The 16421-nt window shown below is 38.0% G+C and overlaps 1 protein-coding gene across 6 annotated transcripts in view; it reads left to right on the top strand.

Annotated features, from left to right (window-relative positions):
• The first annotated feature begins 4815 nt into the window (after positions 1-4815).
• The window catches only part of ATF2 (activating transcription factor 2), a 73753-nt gene continuing 62147 nt past the window's right edge, over positions 4816-16421 (top strand). For 2 of the 6 annotated variants that reach the window (XM_019727477.3, XM_074338262.2), the window contains exons 1-2: positions 4816-4969; positions 14715-14816. The gene's annotated coding sequence lies outside the window, so the exon portion shown is untranslated. Of the gene's footprint in view, positions 4970-5083; positions 5197-14714; positions 14817-16421 lie in introns of those variants that run through there. The other 4 variants (XM_074338286.2, XM_074338282.2, XM_074338270.2 and 1 more) reach the window with 4 other exon arrangements.

The following is a 16421-nucleotide window of genomic DNA, read 5'->3' as shown; positions in this document are numbered from 1 at the left end:
CTCAAATAGCTACACAGGTTGGCTGAGTCTTTCAGTCCCTGGACAGCTCAGTATTGTTCCCTCAAGACTTGTATCTAAAGGGACAGCTCAAAGCATTTATCCATCTCTCGAGGTATCTAAAATGTCTGTAGCTCTCAAGTCCTCTAAAGTCATATAAAAGTAAGCTTATAATACTGCATGTTGTCACACCCTTGCTGTATTTTCTGAATAACACTTACCAGTTTTTAAATTATCTCATTGTCTATACATGTATTGTGTCTCCTCTCTCCCTTGAGACTCTCGTTAAGGGACTTTGTCTTGCGTATAGTTGTAGCCTCAGGGCCAGAAACAGTGCCTGACATTTTCACGCTCAATAAATCTCAGCTTTATGAGTAATGAACTATAGAGATAGAGCATTCGGTTGACAGTTAATCCAAGAAGCCTGTATCTAAGGTAAGAAGGTAACTGGAAAGAGCCAGGTATTAGTCTAAAGGCCCAGAAGGGTCCACTTGACGAGACCCTCCTTGGTTTCTGGCACTAGGAATTCATGGCTTTTGTATTATGTGGGCCTCAGGTTGACAAATAGATTAGCCATGGAGGGCAGATACTGGAATGCCAGACAAAAGGCTTTACCCTTGAGAGATTCTATCTACTTTTATTGGAAAGCAGAATATAAGGGAAAGCCTTCTTTCTAGTGAGTGGGATGAAAGATTGGTTGAAGGTATTGGTATGAAAGATGAAAATAAGGCCCTTAAATTCCATTCTCTGTCCTTGGGCTGGTCTCACTGAAGCTGGCATAAACTAATTGGTATGATTTGAAGATAAACACAGCCCTCTCATTTATTCCCCCACAATGCCACACACAATAAATAATTTTGAGAAACCAAAGATTGGGGGTGGGAGGTGGACATGGTCCTCCCTGCAGTGAAATGTTCTGAATCGACATTTCCATAGTGAGGATAGGCACTGGCAGGTAACTATAACAGGTCATTTCGGCAACGTGCACCCTGGGCTGTCAGAGATGGGGAAAGAAGACCTGCCATGAGATAGAAGCTACCCTAAAAATCAACTAAAATGTCTAAGGCCATGCTGTCCTCATCTCTCTGATATCAGGTAGGTGGATAATCATGCTCTGCTTCTTCCACGCCTTTTGTCACACACACACACACACACACACACACACACACACACACACCACACACCCTACTGAGCTCACTGGCAAAATCCCAGCTAATGCACTGTACTGGGCTACATCTTGCAGATACCTGGGAAAATGCAGAGGCTCTTTCCCTGAGTCCAAGGCAGATATAAGGGATACCCTGGAGTATGTTATGTTTTGTTTAGCTATAGACAAACAGAAGCTATGTTTTATAAATTAAATCTTCCCTCCTTATCTATCTAATTTGAGCAAGGTTTGAGTAGAATTCTTATAAGCAATAATATAAAATGGCTTAACAACCACATAATACTTTTAAACAAGGTGGAAATACACATATGTGGCACTTCGAAAGTTTTGAGAGCATTTAGAGGCCACTATTATATTTGTGTGGTATTTAGTAATGGGTACTTTTGCAATAGAAACAAGTTTTCTTCTCATAACTTGTTCTTGTAATAAAGGATGCCAGTTTTATCCTGAGTTCTTAAAGGAGGTTTACCAGATCCTTACTAATTTTCCTAGGAGTAAGTTGGGTAGACGCATGCATGGAATAATAAGGCAGGCAAAGAAGGGGTCCAGAAGAAGCTTCCTGCATTCGTAAAGAAAAGATTGGAAAGACCATTAGGGCTTTTGGGGGAATACTGAGGAAGTGGGGGAAAAAACTGAAACACAACGAAAGCATTTTATGAGGATATGGAGAAATATGAGACTTATACATTCACAGGATCAGAACCAAAAATAATTACATGCATTTTGTCTACACCAATGTTCTCCACTTGTAGAAAAGCTATATAGTAAATGAACTGCTGTGGAGCTAGAAATATGTAAATAAAGTGAAAGCCTTTGCTAACCGCCAGGCTGTCAACATGCATATAGAACAGATTTGCATCCTTCCCACCTGTTTTCTCCCTGATCTCCTTTATCTCACTTTATACCTTCTCTTTAGAAAATTGGCTAAAAATGGCATTCTCACTGCAGATAAGAGTACTATTTGTATTACTAATGATTCTTCTCTTGTCTAAGAGGACTCCTGAAAGACTTTCTTTAAAATAACATGTTCCTCTAGAGCAGGGGTCTCCAAACTTTCTTCAACGTTTTCCACCAAGGGCCATACGCGGTAAAATGCACAAACAGCCGGGCCACTCACTCGAGGTGAAGTACGTATTGCCTCACCTGGTTTATTTAAGTAAACTAAATATATTTTTGGAATTTGCTGCGGGCCAACAAAAAATGGATCGTGGGCCGCAGTTGGCCCGCGGGCCACAGTTTGGTCACCCCTGCTCTAGTGCATTACGTAGATAATTACTTAGACTGGAGAAATAGGGACAAAGAAAAATTTAAAACCGAACCTGTCAACTGAAAACAAATCAAAATTGGAGAAAAGAATTTCAAATTTTTGATATGTGAATGAAAAATCATAGTTTAAAAAACTACTCTAATCAATGCAAACTTCTTTTAAAATGTCATAGCATTTATAGCTTTTTTCTTCTTCTCACATTAGACAATTTGGGGGATGGAGAGAAGCAGCACCATATTAGGTAATGCATTCTAGACCTAACAAGTTGTGATTTGTTAGTTGCACATTTTGTCCATTAGCATGTTCATCATCAGTAATCTCAGCTGCTGAGGTTTTGTTGATAGTATTACACTACACACTAACTCTACTACAATGTTATTAATATTATATAGGGAGGGTACTTTCATTTAATTTGAGAAGTAAACAGTGTTAATAACCTGGCTTCTTTCTGGTCTCTTGTAATGAAATTAGTTTTAAAAGTGAGTTGGCTCTCGTACATGTATACAGGCCAGAAACCTGTTAAAAGGCCCAGTGCCATTACAATTTCACTTTTATGCCAAATACCATTATGGAACTGCAGGTTCATTTACTCTCAAATACTATCCCCCACAATCTTCTAACAATTTCGGTTTCACTTTGGTTTAGAGATGTTTGTGAGTGCATTTTATGTTAGTACTTAAAATTTACTCATAATTTTTTTGAAGACTAGAAATCAGCATCTACCAGTGGAAAACAAGAAACTGAAAATAACTTGCTTTTTAAAAAAGTAGTTAATGGAAATTTTTACAGGGACCCTGGTCATATTTTTCAATTTGTGCTACTATGCATTTATTGAACAATCAATATCCCTAAAGTTAACATTTAAATATTTAAGTTGTATAGAGAATCATAGAGCAACATTAAGAAATATTTTCAGCACTGTACTTCTGTGTTTTTAGGAGTTTATCTGTGACAGTGAAGGCAGAGAAGTAAATATGGTCTCTTTTGTCTCTCATGTTAAATTAATCAAGTCATCTCCCCCTCTCCTCTTCTTAAAGAACTACTTTGAAAGCTTGACAGCCATTTCTTTGGCATTGCAGCCACCTATTAAGCAGTGGGATAGTATTGTGGAAAGAGTGCCATCTCTATGCCATATTCTAATCTGGTGTCCTTTGGGTCTCTCTAAAATAGAGTTGTTGATGTTTTAAAGATTTGAAATTATCTCTACTAAATTGATAAGTTTTATCTATAACTGCTAAGTAAAGGAAAATTAATAAAATGGGATACACCATAATATGGGAGACTTTTCTTACAAACAAGTTCTTGCACTGTTTTAAATTACCGTGGTACAGTAAAAGGCATTCTATTTCCTTTTGGTACATTACTTCGAACATAATTATATGCTAACATCATACATACACTACACTATTACCATGTTTCCCCGAAAATAAGACCTAGCCGGACAATCAGCTCTAATGCGTCTTTTGGAGCAAAAATTAATATAAAACCTGGTCTTATTTTACTATGATACCCAGTCTTATCTAACATAAGATCCCATCTTATCTAACATAAGACCCCGATCTTATATTAATTTTTGCTCCAAAAGACGCATTAGAGCTGAATGTCCAGCTAGGTCTTATTTTCCGGGAAAGGCGGCAGGTGCTTAGGAGCTAAAAGAATCACTTCTAGTTATAGCTTAGTGAAATTCGAACGCCATTCAGAGTAAAGGTTTTTTCTTTCTAGAACTGACATACTTGCTTTCCCGCTTTAAGCTTGTAGCTGGTTTGCGGGTTTTTTCCCGGCAAACTCCGCCCCTTCCAAACCTCAGCGTAATCCAAACTCCCCCTCTCAGGCTTCAGGGTACCGGAAGATGGGTTTAGGCGCGCGCCTCCCTGTGCTTTACCTTCGTCCTACCCAGGGCCAGGAAGTGACAGCAACGGAAATACTGGGCTCCCGGGGCTGGGCTCGGGGAACTCAGCCCGCGCTCTCCCTGGCCACTCACAGCCTTTCCAGAGTTCACCTTGCCTCTCCGCACACCGTCAAACGCTTCCCCTGACCTCACCCTCCACCTGCCCCAACGCCCCACACCCAGCCGGCTGCCAATCACAGGCTTCCGCAGGGCCGGGCTACCGAGACACCTCCATTGGCTCTGTGGTCTCGCCCCCTCCAGAACTGCTGCCCGCCCTCCGGGCGCTTCGTCCAATCATCAGCTACTGAGTGTCTTTGGTTCCGCCTCTTCCATCCCCGCCTTCCTGAAGTTCCGCCTCCTTCCCCTCAGGCCTGACGGCATCACCTGACCCCGAGGCGCTCGGTCTGAAAGAAGGGAGGAAGGGGCGTGAGCGTGGAGGGGAGGGGCACGAGAAGAAAGGGGGGGAATGCCGGGAGTGGGGCGGGGAGAAGGCTTGTCAATCCGATCTCGCGAGAGAGGACGGAAGCCTGTGGGAGCCCGTGGCCTTTAAAGTGCCGTTCAGCCCTTTCCTCCAGGGGTAGTTTGTAAACACGGTTGAGCTCAGGCCTCGCTGGCGACCGAAAGAACCATGAATGAGTGACCTGGAAAGGTGAGTAATGATGGGGAGAGGGCCACAGGACTAGACACTGTAGGGATACGGAGAAAGAAGGCACTAACATGGCGACGTTGCTCACCATAGTCTCCACCCCCCGCTCCCCATCACCTCGGGCGCTCCTGCCTCGGTTCCTAGCCTCCCGGCGACTGTGGCTGTGCTGCCGCCTCGGCGGCCGCGCGGCGTCTGCTGCCAGAGCCCGACCGGCCGGGCCGGACCGTTAGGTAACCGGTGTTCGTTGTTCCGGCCCCTCCCCGCTCGCACGCTTTCCTAACGAAGAGGAAAAAGGAATAACGGCTCTGAGACCCCTCCCCCCGGTTTATCTTCTCTGGTCAGTTGAGAGGGCCCTGGGCCACACATCGGATGCGCCCAGGGCTCGGGGAGACCGCTTCAACCCTGGAGGAGGGTTGGCTCTGGTCTCCCCACCCAGGACTCAGTGGTTGGGGACTGTGTTTGTGATGGTGGCGGGGAGGTGGGTAGGGAGGCGCGGCTGAAAATAGGGTCAGGGTCTCTGGCTGCGGTGGAACACGATAGAACAAATGGTGTGGAGAACCTGGGACTTGGAAGTCTCGGCCTTTTCTGTCCTTGCTGCCCCCGCCACCCCCCACTTTTTCCCGCTGGGGCGGGGCTGAGGTGTGGGTGCAGATTGATTCTTGTGTTTTCCCCCATATTTTACCTCCTTGGGTGCACTGCAGAGCTTCTGGTGGGAAATAACCTGTGCTTTTTATCAATGTCCGAAGGGCCAGAGAGAGAGAGCGAGTTCTGTGTTCGCTCATTGAACCGAGGCTGCAAGGCGGGTGAGGGTGAAAGACCTGGGACTACTTTTGTGCCCTTAGGCAGTATAAAACTGTCTTTGCTTAATGGGGAGTCTTAAAACTGGTGAGGCCAAGAACAAAACTACAGTGAATACGATGGTATGAAAGTGATAACTCCTGATGGACCTTAGGTCTCTTGAGTAATCCCGAAATTATAATGTGAAAGCTACACTTTCTTAGGAATTTTAAATTATGGAACCGGTAACAATGCATAAATTTAATGTATGTATTTGAAAGCAGAACAAAACTGTTCTCTGAGCACACTTTTTGTCCTATTTGAAGAAATTCATAACCACTGGCATTGTCAGTAATAGCCTTTCTAGGCATAATCTTTAAATAACCATGTATTCTTAGTCCATTGTAACAAAGCTGTGAAGGTGAGTAGCTTGTTAAAAAGTCAACCCTACAGGGTTAAGTGCCCTACTGACACATTTAGTAGCAGTTATGTCTTCTAATTCAATTTGCTACACTGACTTGAGGAATCCACTGTACACTTTTCAAAATTGCGGGAATATTGATATAAAGTATGTATTATAAAAAAAAGATGTCTTTCTGAAGATCAAGTAACAGAATAAAGGAAGTTCATAGATCTTTAAGGCCATCAATAATTAACAATTAACAATCCTAGTCTTTGTAATTTATAGGAATCTTCCAAATTTACAGTGGTGTGTATGCTGCTTTCCTAAAACATGTTTAATCTTTGTTTGAGAAGATGCTACTGCCATTACATTTTTAATTATTTGAAATATAATATTGTGGTAATTTAGAATTTAGTTGTTTGTGTTTGAATTGTCAGTAAGAAAGGAGCTTTCAGGGACTTTTGTGTGTGTTTTTAAGGTATATAATGCCTTCTGTAGATCTGATTGCATTTCCTGAAAGTTCTTTTTTAAATACCTTATTAGAATATTTCATATTTGGGGCACTATATTCTATTCTATTAAATATGTATTCCAGAAATCCCTGTATTTACTTTTTTAGTTGGAGTTTTTGTTTCATATTTTTCAACTAAGATAAAAGTAGAAATGGTTATTATGTCAGCTCTTTTAACAAATAATTTGCAGGGATGATTGTTTTTGGTATTCGGTATTTGGAAGCTATGAATATCAAAAAATTACATGCTATGCATCGAATGTCTGCTACTTGTAAATAGTATTACCTCTCAAGAAATCATCTACATTTTTTCTACCTAAATTTTTGTAATTTGGAAAAGTTGGGTTTTAATGATTTATATGTTCTCTGCTGGTATTAAAATTGTTAGATCATGTTAGATCAACTCTGTGGATCTTATTATCTGTATCAGCTTCGGCAAATAATCAAACTTCGTTTAAAACCCAATAACAACAATTGGAAATTCAGCTGATCCTTATAGAAATCAATACATGTAGTACTTGTTATCTATTCTCTGTAATTAAAATGTACTTAAACAAAAAAGCTATAAATTTGCATTGCTATAGTCAGTAGTTTAACTTAGTATTTCTGCGTTTATCCTATACTCACACCTATTCCTTGAGGCTAACTTACCTAAAATGCTACATGTTCTCTTAATGTAGTTTTTAATGGTTGGGTAATAGTGATAGTATTTACCTATTTCTAGGGAAAAACACCACAAAACATTTTATTTCTTTTGTTCTCTTTCTTGAGCTAAAGGTTAAAAAGTTAGAATAAGGTATAGTTTCATAGGCATTTAAGAAAGTTTGTGGATCTTTAAGGCCAACAATAATTGGAATTCTTTTACATATGTTATTATAAATATGTCATATGTTATAATTAATAATTAGAAATACATATACAGAGGGTTCCAAAAATTGTATACACATTTTAAGAAAGAAAAAAGCTGTATTAAAATTGTAATACTCCATATATAGCGATAACAAAAGATGAGTACAAGTCACATTTGACTTCCGCAGTTACAAGAGGTGCTCAAAGTGGTTACCGTCAGTGTAATTTTAGTACAGTTTTTTCCTTTCTGTATACGTTTTTTTGGCACCCTCTGTATATTATATATACTATTTTCATTTATTCTGTTAACCTTGAAACTGGTACATTCGTTTACATTTTTAAGTACATTTAGTGATGCTTTTTTTCTTGACATTTTGACAGTGTCAGTAAAGTGATTAAAAACTTTTCCTTTTTTTTTTTTTTTTTTGCAGTAAGAAGGGATGTGAATAAACAGAATGCTTTGGGGGCAAGTCCCAGTCACCCATGTCTGTGTTCTGTATCTTAAAGATAGAGGTTCTCAACCATTTTCTCTGTCTTAATACCCAAGGAATAGAAAGCACTCCCTACAGTAGTAATAGCTTATTACCACGGCGATTCTCAACAAGATTAGTGGGGCAAGACAGAGGGGGAATGATTGTAATTAGCAAAAGCCATTTTGGCAAAATACCAAGTGCATTTTGCTTATTTTGGTAGTATATGGTTACCACCATCTATAATTAAGTTTATAAATATGTTTCTTAAATGCTCTTTAGTTTGCCTAATTCATCCTAAACCTTTGTTACCCCAATTTTATAGCTTTGTTTTTCTAATTCTGCTGTTTGGGCTTGTGTGTTTCCTTTTATTTATTGAATAGTTAACATGATATTTACCAAATGACTTAAAATTTCCTTAATTTTAAATGAACAACAGGAAAATGATTGTCTTCAGTTTCTGCCTATTTTAACACTGAATTGAACATCTCTGTACATATCTTTTTTCTTATTTTGAATTGTTTCCATAGAGTACTAATTTCAAATGAGATTACTAGGTCAAATGATATAAATGTTTCTATGGTTGCCACATTTTTGCCTCCCAAACAGTTGATCAAGTTTACACCATAATCAGACTATGAATGCACCAACTTTGTCATGATTTTACCACCTTTGGAGTTATGTTTATTAATAAAGTACGATTACTTAATGAGGAATTGTTAATGGGAATAAGTTGTGTTTCTTTAGCAGTATTATTTAGTTGATCATACCAATCTGTATTATCTACCAGTGAGCTATCTATGTGCTGGAACAGATACTGTATATTGCATATTTTCTGTCATTTCACTTTGTTTCTCTTGAAAGATTACTGACATTTTTTGACAATCTAATAGTACTTAAATTTTATGCAGTTTTACATAGTTTACATGTTGGGTCTTATGCCAGTTTCTTTTAATGTAAGAGCTACTTTTTGAACTATAGATCTATGAGTTATAAAAATTCACAGTAACATTTCCATATAGGTAACCGTTGAAATAAAGAATGTGCATGTTGTAGCTAACTGGAGTTGTTGTTTCCTCAATATCATTTTCTGGTACATAGTAAGTATATAATCAATGTTTTAGGGCAATTATTAGGAGCCAGATTGTCATGGTTCTACCACTTATCTGTGTCACCTTGAGCAAATAATATAACTTCTCTGTGCCTCAGTTTCCTTATCTTTGAGAATAATATTTAACTCCTAGCTTGTGGTAATTCAAATAATGTATATACAATGCTTAGAGCAGTATTAGGAACTTAATGAGTACTGAGTATATGGTGTGGTAATTATTGTTAAAGTTCATTCAGAACAATAATTTATCACAGCCTCTCCAGGCGTGTGTGTGATGTGGCTTGAAGGTAGTATATCAACCATCTCTTTGGTAGCTTTGGCAATATAGATGGGTTTTCATAGAATTTTCATAAATCCATGTGAGAGAATATCTCATATTTTTTGTTCACATACCCGCCTTCTCCCCGAGTTAGACTTTTTCTATACAAAGCTCATGCAGTATAGCATATCCATATTTTGAGCTGATAAATTGTGATATTATGATTTCCATAAAACACAATTATTATTTTATTTTCCACCAATCCCACTTTATAAACATTTCAGTGAGAACTTTCATTCTTCCTCTCCATAGTGGAAGAGATGATTAAATTAAAATATGTAGCACATTTCTAATCCTTGTTCTTTTGAATTTGTTACTAATTATCAACTAATATAACTACATCATTGGTTCTCAACCAGTGTCAAGAGTCACTGGTGTCTTTTATCATTTATAAGGAAGGTTTTTAATAATTGTTGAAATATAGATTATGAATTGAGGGTTTTCCTGTACATCTCTTTCACTTACTTGAATTTTGACATACTTTGAGGAGAGGAGAGGGGAGCTTACCAGTGTTGTGATGGGAATTGTACTTAACCCAGACCTTATCTTATTGTGTGTTCTCTTAATAATGAGAATTTATTATTCATGTACTCTTAATAGTGATGAAGATTGTGAATTATTGTAATATATTTGGGTAGGTATGAATTTCTATTTTTAATTTTACAAAAGATAAGTTTTTAGTAAGAAAAAAAGCATTGATATGTACATTTTATATATCTACCTTGAGCAAAAACAATGTTGTGGACATTATTTATATAACAGATATGATTACCAAATCTGAAGTGATGTTATTAGTAAAAGCTTGCATTAGCACTGTTCATATTCGTAACCATTAATCTGTAAGTTCTTTGTATGTATATATATGTTTAATGTTCTGTTGTAATTTTAAATTTTAAAACGAATTTGCTTATATCACTTACGGATTAAAGGTCTGGGAGTAATCAAGACTCACTTAAAAAAGGAAGTTTAACTTAAAAATTGGGCTACTGATATTTTTATTAAATTATATTTTGAGATGTTAGGCTGATATCACTATTCACATTACTAATAATGTACTTTCACGAATACAATATTTGAGAAAAGTCTGTGATGTTCTTTATGTATCCCATGAACTTTGAGGAGTTTCATCAAAACCCTAGTACACTCGTGGGAGTTGGATATGTGTGAAGGACTCTGTCATGCCCGCTCTGAGTGGGGCAGAATTAAACTGCTGCTTTCCTCATTAAAGCTGGGCTTATGTTTTTCTCACATCTGAGGAGTTTGGTTTCCTTACATTGATGAACTAAGCGTTATGTACCAAATAGCCTTATGGGATGACATCAAACTCATGGGTTAAAGACTAATGTAAAAATCTTCTAAGAGTTAAACATGTCGTTCTCAGTTACTGGTTTTAAAAATAAAGAAGGTAGTAAGATTAGGATTAATTAAGCATTAGGAAAATACATTTAAAGTCAAAATAAAATACAGTAAAACTGCTAATAAACTTAATAGCTACTGAGTGAATACCATTTACTATAATATGTATTTTTCATATATTATTTTCATTTATTCTTTTTAACAACCCTGTAACTGGTATACTGTTTCTTACCAGAGTGGATCTTAGTGAAATCATACCATTTAAAATTTTTCTAATATAAAAACTCAACTGTAACCTTACCAGCTCATAGCTACAGGTTTTCAAACTCTGAGATTTAAGTTTGTCATTAGGCCCAGTTTGCTATTCCCACGGTGAGCCCTAGGATCAGTCCTTGCATTTCGTGGCGCTTGACCAAGATATAAGAAGGAATTTATAGCATAGACAAAACTCTGTGTCTGAGGTGTCGCTGCCCATGAAGACTGGGACGCAGCCTGTCCTCCTGGGTCCTTCAACGTTTTTGCTCATTCTATTATCTAATTCTGCATCACAGATTACCACATACTCTACATCTTAAAACAACACAAATTTGTCTCACAGTTTTTGTAGGTCAGAAGTCTGGGCCCTTGCTTCTGGTCTTACAAAGCCAAAATCAGTATGTTGGCAGAGCTTCATTTCTTTTTTGGAGGGCGTGGGGCAGAATCCACTTCTAGGTTCATGCAGAGACTGTAAGCTGACTGCAGTTGTAGGACCAAGGTCCCTCTTCTGACTGTTCGCAGAAGCTGAAATGCTTTGAATGCTGCTTTCCTCCAGTAATGGCAGGTCAAGTCTCTCCCAGGCTTCTAATCTCTGTGACTGCTGCTGCAGCTGGCTCTCTCTGGCTCCAAAGGGAGAACGTTCTCTGCTCATGTAATTAGATTGGGCCGCCTGGGTAACCCAGGATAATCTTCCTGTTTTAGGCTCTGTAATCTTTCTACATTTGTAAAGTCCATTTTTCCATGTAACACAACCTATTCACAGGTTCCAGGGATTACTGTGTGGACATCTTTGGAAGGCTGTTCTGCCTACTCCACTCATACATGAGCCTGAAACAAACTTTGATAAACTGTACCCTTGCACATTTCTAAATTGATTCCTAAAGTTTTCATCATAAGTTTAAGTAGTTGAAAAAAAATAAAATTTCTGGCTTTTGTAGATATTGACACCATTTTGAAGTACCTAATTTCCATGGTGATATGATGTTATCATTGGTTTTAAAAAACAAACTTGAATTAATTCATCTTTAACAGTTGGAAACTTTCATTGTTCCTTTTTATTATTGAACTTTTATTTAATTTCCATGTCTCTAACATTTTATTTGGATCCAGTATATTTTGATGTTTTACAGTATTTTATTAATCACCTTATCGCTGCAACAAATATGAATTAAACTTTTCAAAGTTTCTTATTATTTCCTCTTTGCTTTATTTTCATGCAACTCTCTGTCAGGACAGTGCATTTATGGACAGTATTTTGAGGATGGAAGAGCCAATCATTAAATGAAAGTTTTTATTGTTCCTGTCATCACACTGTACAATATAGCTGAATGCAGAGCATTCCTAAACACAGGGCAAAACACCATTCTTCAAGCCATGCTTTGCTATAACAGAAATATTTATAAAACAGGGAAAGACACAAGTCTGAGGTTTAATGGTGCCTTGATTAATGGAAGCTTTAAGACACTATAAAATTATCCCCTTGTTGTGTTCCATGGAGGTTTTTACAACCTGGAGTAATGCATTGTAATAAGATTTGGTCTGGGTGAGAGAGATGAATTTTGAAATGCGGAAGAATGACGATTTAAAGAAAGTAGGCAGATCATTTTTAGGAAGGCAAATATAGGGAAGTTGAAGAGATGGAAATTGATTTTGTTACAACTTATCCTGTTCAGATGTCCTTTGGAAAGCCTTAGTTAACCTTTGGTAATACGTAAACCTATTTGAACACTGCTGCCTTGAAAGACCGTCTCTCTTTTGCTAGCTCTTGTCTTCCCACAAGGCCAGAAGCCAACCTCTCTACTACCCAGGATTGCCCTTGAGTATGTTAGAGTCTTCTGACTCCACGTCCAAGAGAATTAATTTCTCACGTTGATGTCTACCTTTTGGGTCCTGTTTCCTGGCACAATAACTACTTCTTTTTAGAATACTTGCTATTAGCAGTGTTTGCCCCCTTCAGCAGAGATTCGACCTTTTACCCACAGGTTAATTATATACAAATATAAGAAACACATGTACAGTAGCTAGGGTAGGATAGCAGTAATTTACCTAGAACACCATCCCACAGAGCCATTTGTCCTTTGAATTGTTGCTTCATTTATAGTCCCCATTTTACGTTTGTATAGTGGTATATCCTGTTTGGGTCCCTTTCCCTTTAAGGAATAGTCTGTATATAGAGCATAATTTTGTTGCCAGCTTTGAAGTAGTCTTTTTAGCTTCCGGTATTCACATTAAATTCTTAAACATATTAAGGCTGTTTCAGCCAACCTTATTCAAGATAAAGTGCAACCTTCTTTGCAATAGTCTGTACAACAGGGAAATCTCCAAAGTTCATACATAGCCTAATTATGGGAGCTGAGGCCTCAAATAATGTATAGGAAAGTCTACTTTCCCTTTTACGTCTTGCTTCTCTGTTCACTGCATTTTCCTAATGCATTTGCTAACAACTTTCTTCCAAGTTCTTACCCACTCTCATGTTGGTCACTCCCATTACCTACATAACAGTCCCATGTAATGATTGCTGTGTTCCATGGACTGCCTACACAAGTACAATCATTTAGCTTGTTTCTTTACTCTAGCATTGTTATTCTGATCTTCAGATTCTTTCCCTTCTGTCACCTACATCTTGGCCTTGCTTATGTAGAGAAGTCCTTATGAACATTGGTGTTGCTCCTTGGCCACTTGGCAGGACTTTCTGCTTTTGAAAGCTTTCTTCAGTAGACTGCCAAGGCAGCCCTACAAGGTATCCAACCATCTTACATTTTAGAATGAGATGAGTATGATGGTAGAAACTACTAAAATGTCCACCAGTATTCATTCCTATTTTTCTTTATTATAAATGGCTTCAATTTGTAACTGAGCATGTGGCGAAATAAAGAATTTATTTTCCAGCTTTCCTGCTAGCTGTGGCTGTGTGACCTAAGTTCTGGCCTATGCAATGTCAATAGAAGTTTCCTGTGAGATTTTTGAAAAGTTTCCCTAGAGGGAGGCTATTACTTATCCCCCCCATTCCCCACTTCTTGCTGTCTGATCAGCAGATGTAATGGCTAGACCTTGAGCGGTTATTTTAAACCATGAAGAGGATGCCACATGTTAAGGATGGCAAAACAACAAAGTAGAAGGAGCCTCGGCTCCTAACGATTATGGTTCTGGACTGCCTGTGTTTATATGAGAGAAATAAAGTTCTGATTTCAGCCAATGTTATTTTGAGTTTTCTGTCACTCACATGAACCTAATCCTAACTGATTCAGGTATAAAAAAGTCAAGCTATTTCCTAGTAAGAAGCACATAGTGGGTCCCATGGGTGTTGCGGTCCAGCACTGACGTAAGAAACACTATAATCTCCACAGTAAGCATTGTGATGCTCAACGCCAGCACTGCCGATGCTGTGATAATAAAAAGCTTCATTTTTCTCCTTTCACCAAGATTCCATTGCTGTAGTCCATCCTCAAAACATACCTCTGATAGGTGGCAATGTGCTGGAAGTTATGGGAGGCCACAGGATAAACATCTTCCTGGAGCACTGAAGACTTTGGAGGGAATCTTAACTTTTATATAAAAAGTAATAGAATGGAAAGCAAAATTCACGTGCATTTTAAGTATAAAATCCACATTTTTAAAATGCTATAGTGGAGTTGGACGGCATGAGGCTATTTCTTTAGATCTTGCAGAGTAATGAGTTCACTTTTTTCTGCTATAGGGATACGTAGAAGGAAACCTGAGAAACACTGCTTGCTTGATTAGAGCCGAGGGAATTCCTGGCAGCAAAGTGAATAAAGCTCATGGCCCACCAGCTAGAAAGGTAAGAGATTTTAAGCTTTTAATGAAAAAAAATGGTATTTTATTTTATGACTGTCTCAAATGTTACTGAATTCAACAGATATTTTCAGACAGTAGTCCTCAGAATGCTAGTGTCCTACGATACTGAGAGTGTTTAATAAAAAAAAGAAATTCTGAGGTTCAGCAAATTTGAAAATGTCCTTTTGGAGCTACTGTGTATGGCAGCACATAGTAGTACACTGAAGACTTATATTAAAGTGTTTGATTTAGTTTAACCTAGAGGCTCCTAAACTTACCTGACTAGGGAGCCTTCTCTATAGCAAAGGATCGCAGTATGAAAGTCCCAATTCTCCTAGAATTTCATAAGGATAATAACAGGAGTTACTCCAGGAGGTATTTTCTGTATTTCAAAAATATTTTGGACAAAAAGTATTGGGTAATACTCTAAGGCTGTACAAGCTAACTAAAATGTCAGAGTTGTTTGCTTTTGGATTGAATTATATCAGCTAAGTTTAATTCCATGATTATTTCATGCTGATCAGAAACATTAATAGGAAGTTATATAGTGCTTAATACATACCTTTATTAAACATCTAATATGTGGCTGCCACAATGTGCTGATGTTAAAAGTTATAAAGTGCAATGGTTTCTGGTCTCAAGCCATTTATAGCTTGGAGATGTAGCTTCTAAAGATGGAAGGAAAATATTGATTTAATAAATGTGGCCTGGCATACAAAATCTTTCAAAATAGGGTGGTCTGGTGATAGACTTTGTCAGATGTATTGATACACAAGCAAATTGGCCTATGCTGTTGTATCTGAATCTGGAGGTTTAGAACAAAAGAAACTACCTCTATGTGTAAATATACAGTTACTCTAACTTTGACAAAAATTTGGAAAATAATGTAAATGTACATATATATTTTTGAAAAAGTAAAAAATTTTAAGCTGGTGTAAGGAGGAAAGGGTGGCAAGACTTGATAATTTTTTTCCTGCATTATTCCCACTGATACCTACGTTAAATAATTTTGAGCTACTTTTCCAACTTAAATGTTCAAGTCGACTGATTTGGTTAGAAGTAGTTTTCATAAAATGTAAATTCCATGAAGGCAGGGACTGTGTCTGTCTGGAGTCTAGCACAGTTCCTACCATCTTGCTAGGAATATTTACTCAGTAAATATTTACTCAGTAAATATTTATTGACTGAGTGACTGAGAGAGAGATCTGAATTTCAGGGTAGAGGGGGATAGTGGGTGGAGGGATAGCAGAGGTGAGTGGTGTTATTTAAGAAAGGGGTAGATGAGTGGGAAGTAAGAGCATTCCAGGCTGAGAGATGGGGCTGATTAAAAGTGTGCATAACTAGAGCCAAGAGATGAAAAGGTAGCATAAAACTGGAGTGGGAGGCAGGAATCAATCCATGCAAAGGTCCGGAAACAATGTTAAGGATATGAGGCCTTATTCTAAGAGCATTTTTTTCATAAACTGGTCCTTTCCTCTCATTTCAACTGGTACTACTTGAGTTCAGACCATCATTGTCTTTCCCGAATTCAGCAGTAACTTGTACTGGTTTTCTTATGCATAGTGTTGTTGCCCTATCTAATCCATCCTCCACACTCCGATTAGTGTTC

This window comes from Rhinolophus sinicus, chromosome 17 (assembly GCF_057876585.1).
Source record: "Rhinolophus sinicus isolate RSI-liver-muscle chromosome 17, RSI-T2T, whole genome shotgun sequence".
NCBI lineage: Eukaryota > Metazoa > Chordata > Mammalia > Chiroptera > Rhinolophidae > Rhinolophus > Rhinolophus sinicus.
This window is presented reverse-complemented; position numbering and strand designations above follow the sequence as displayed.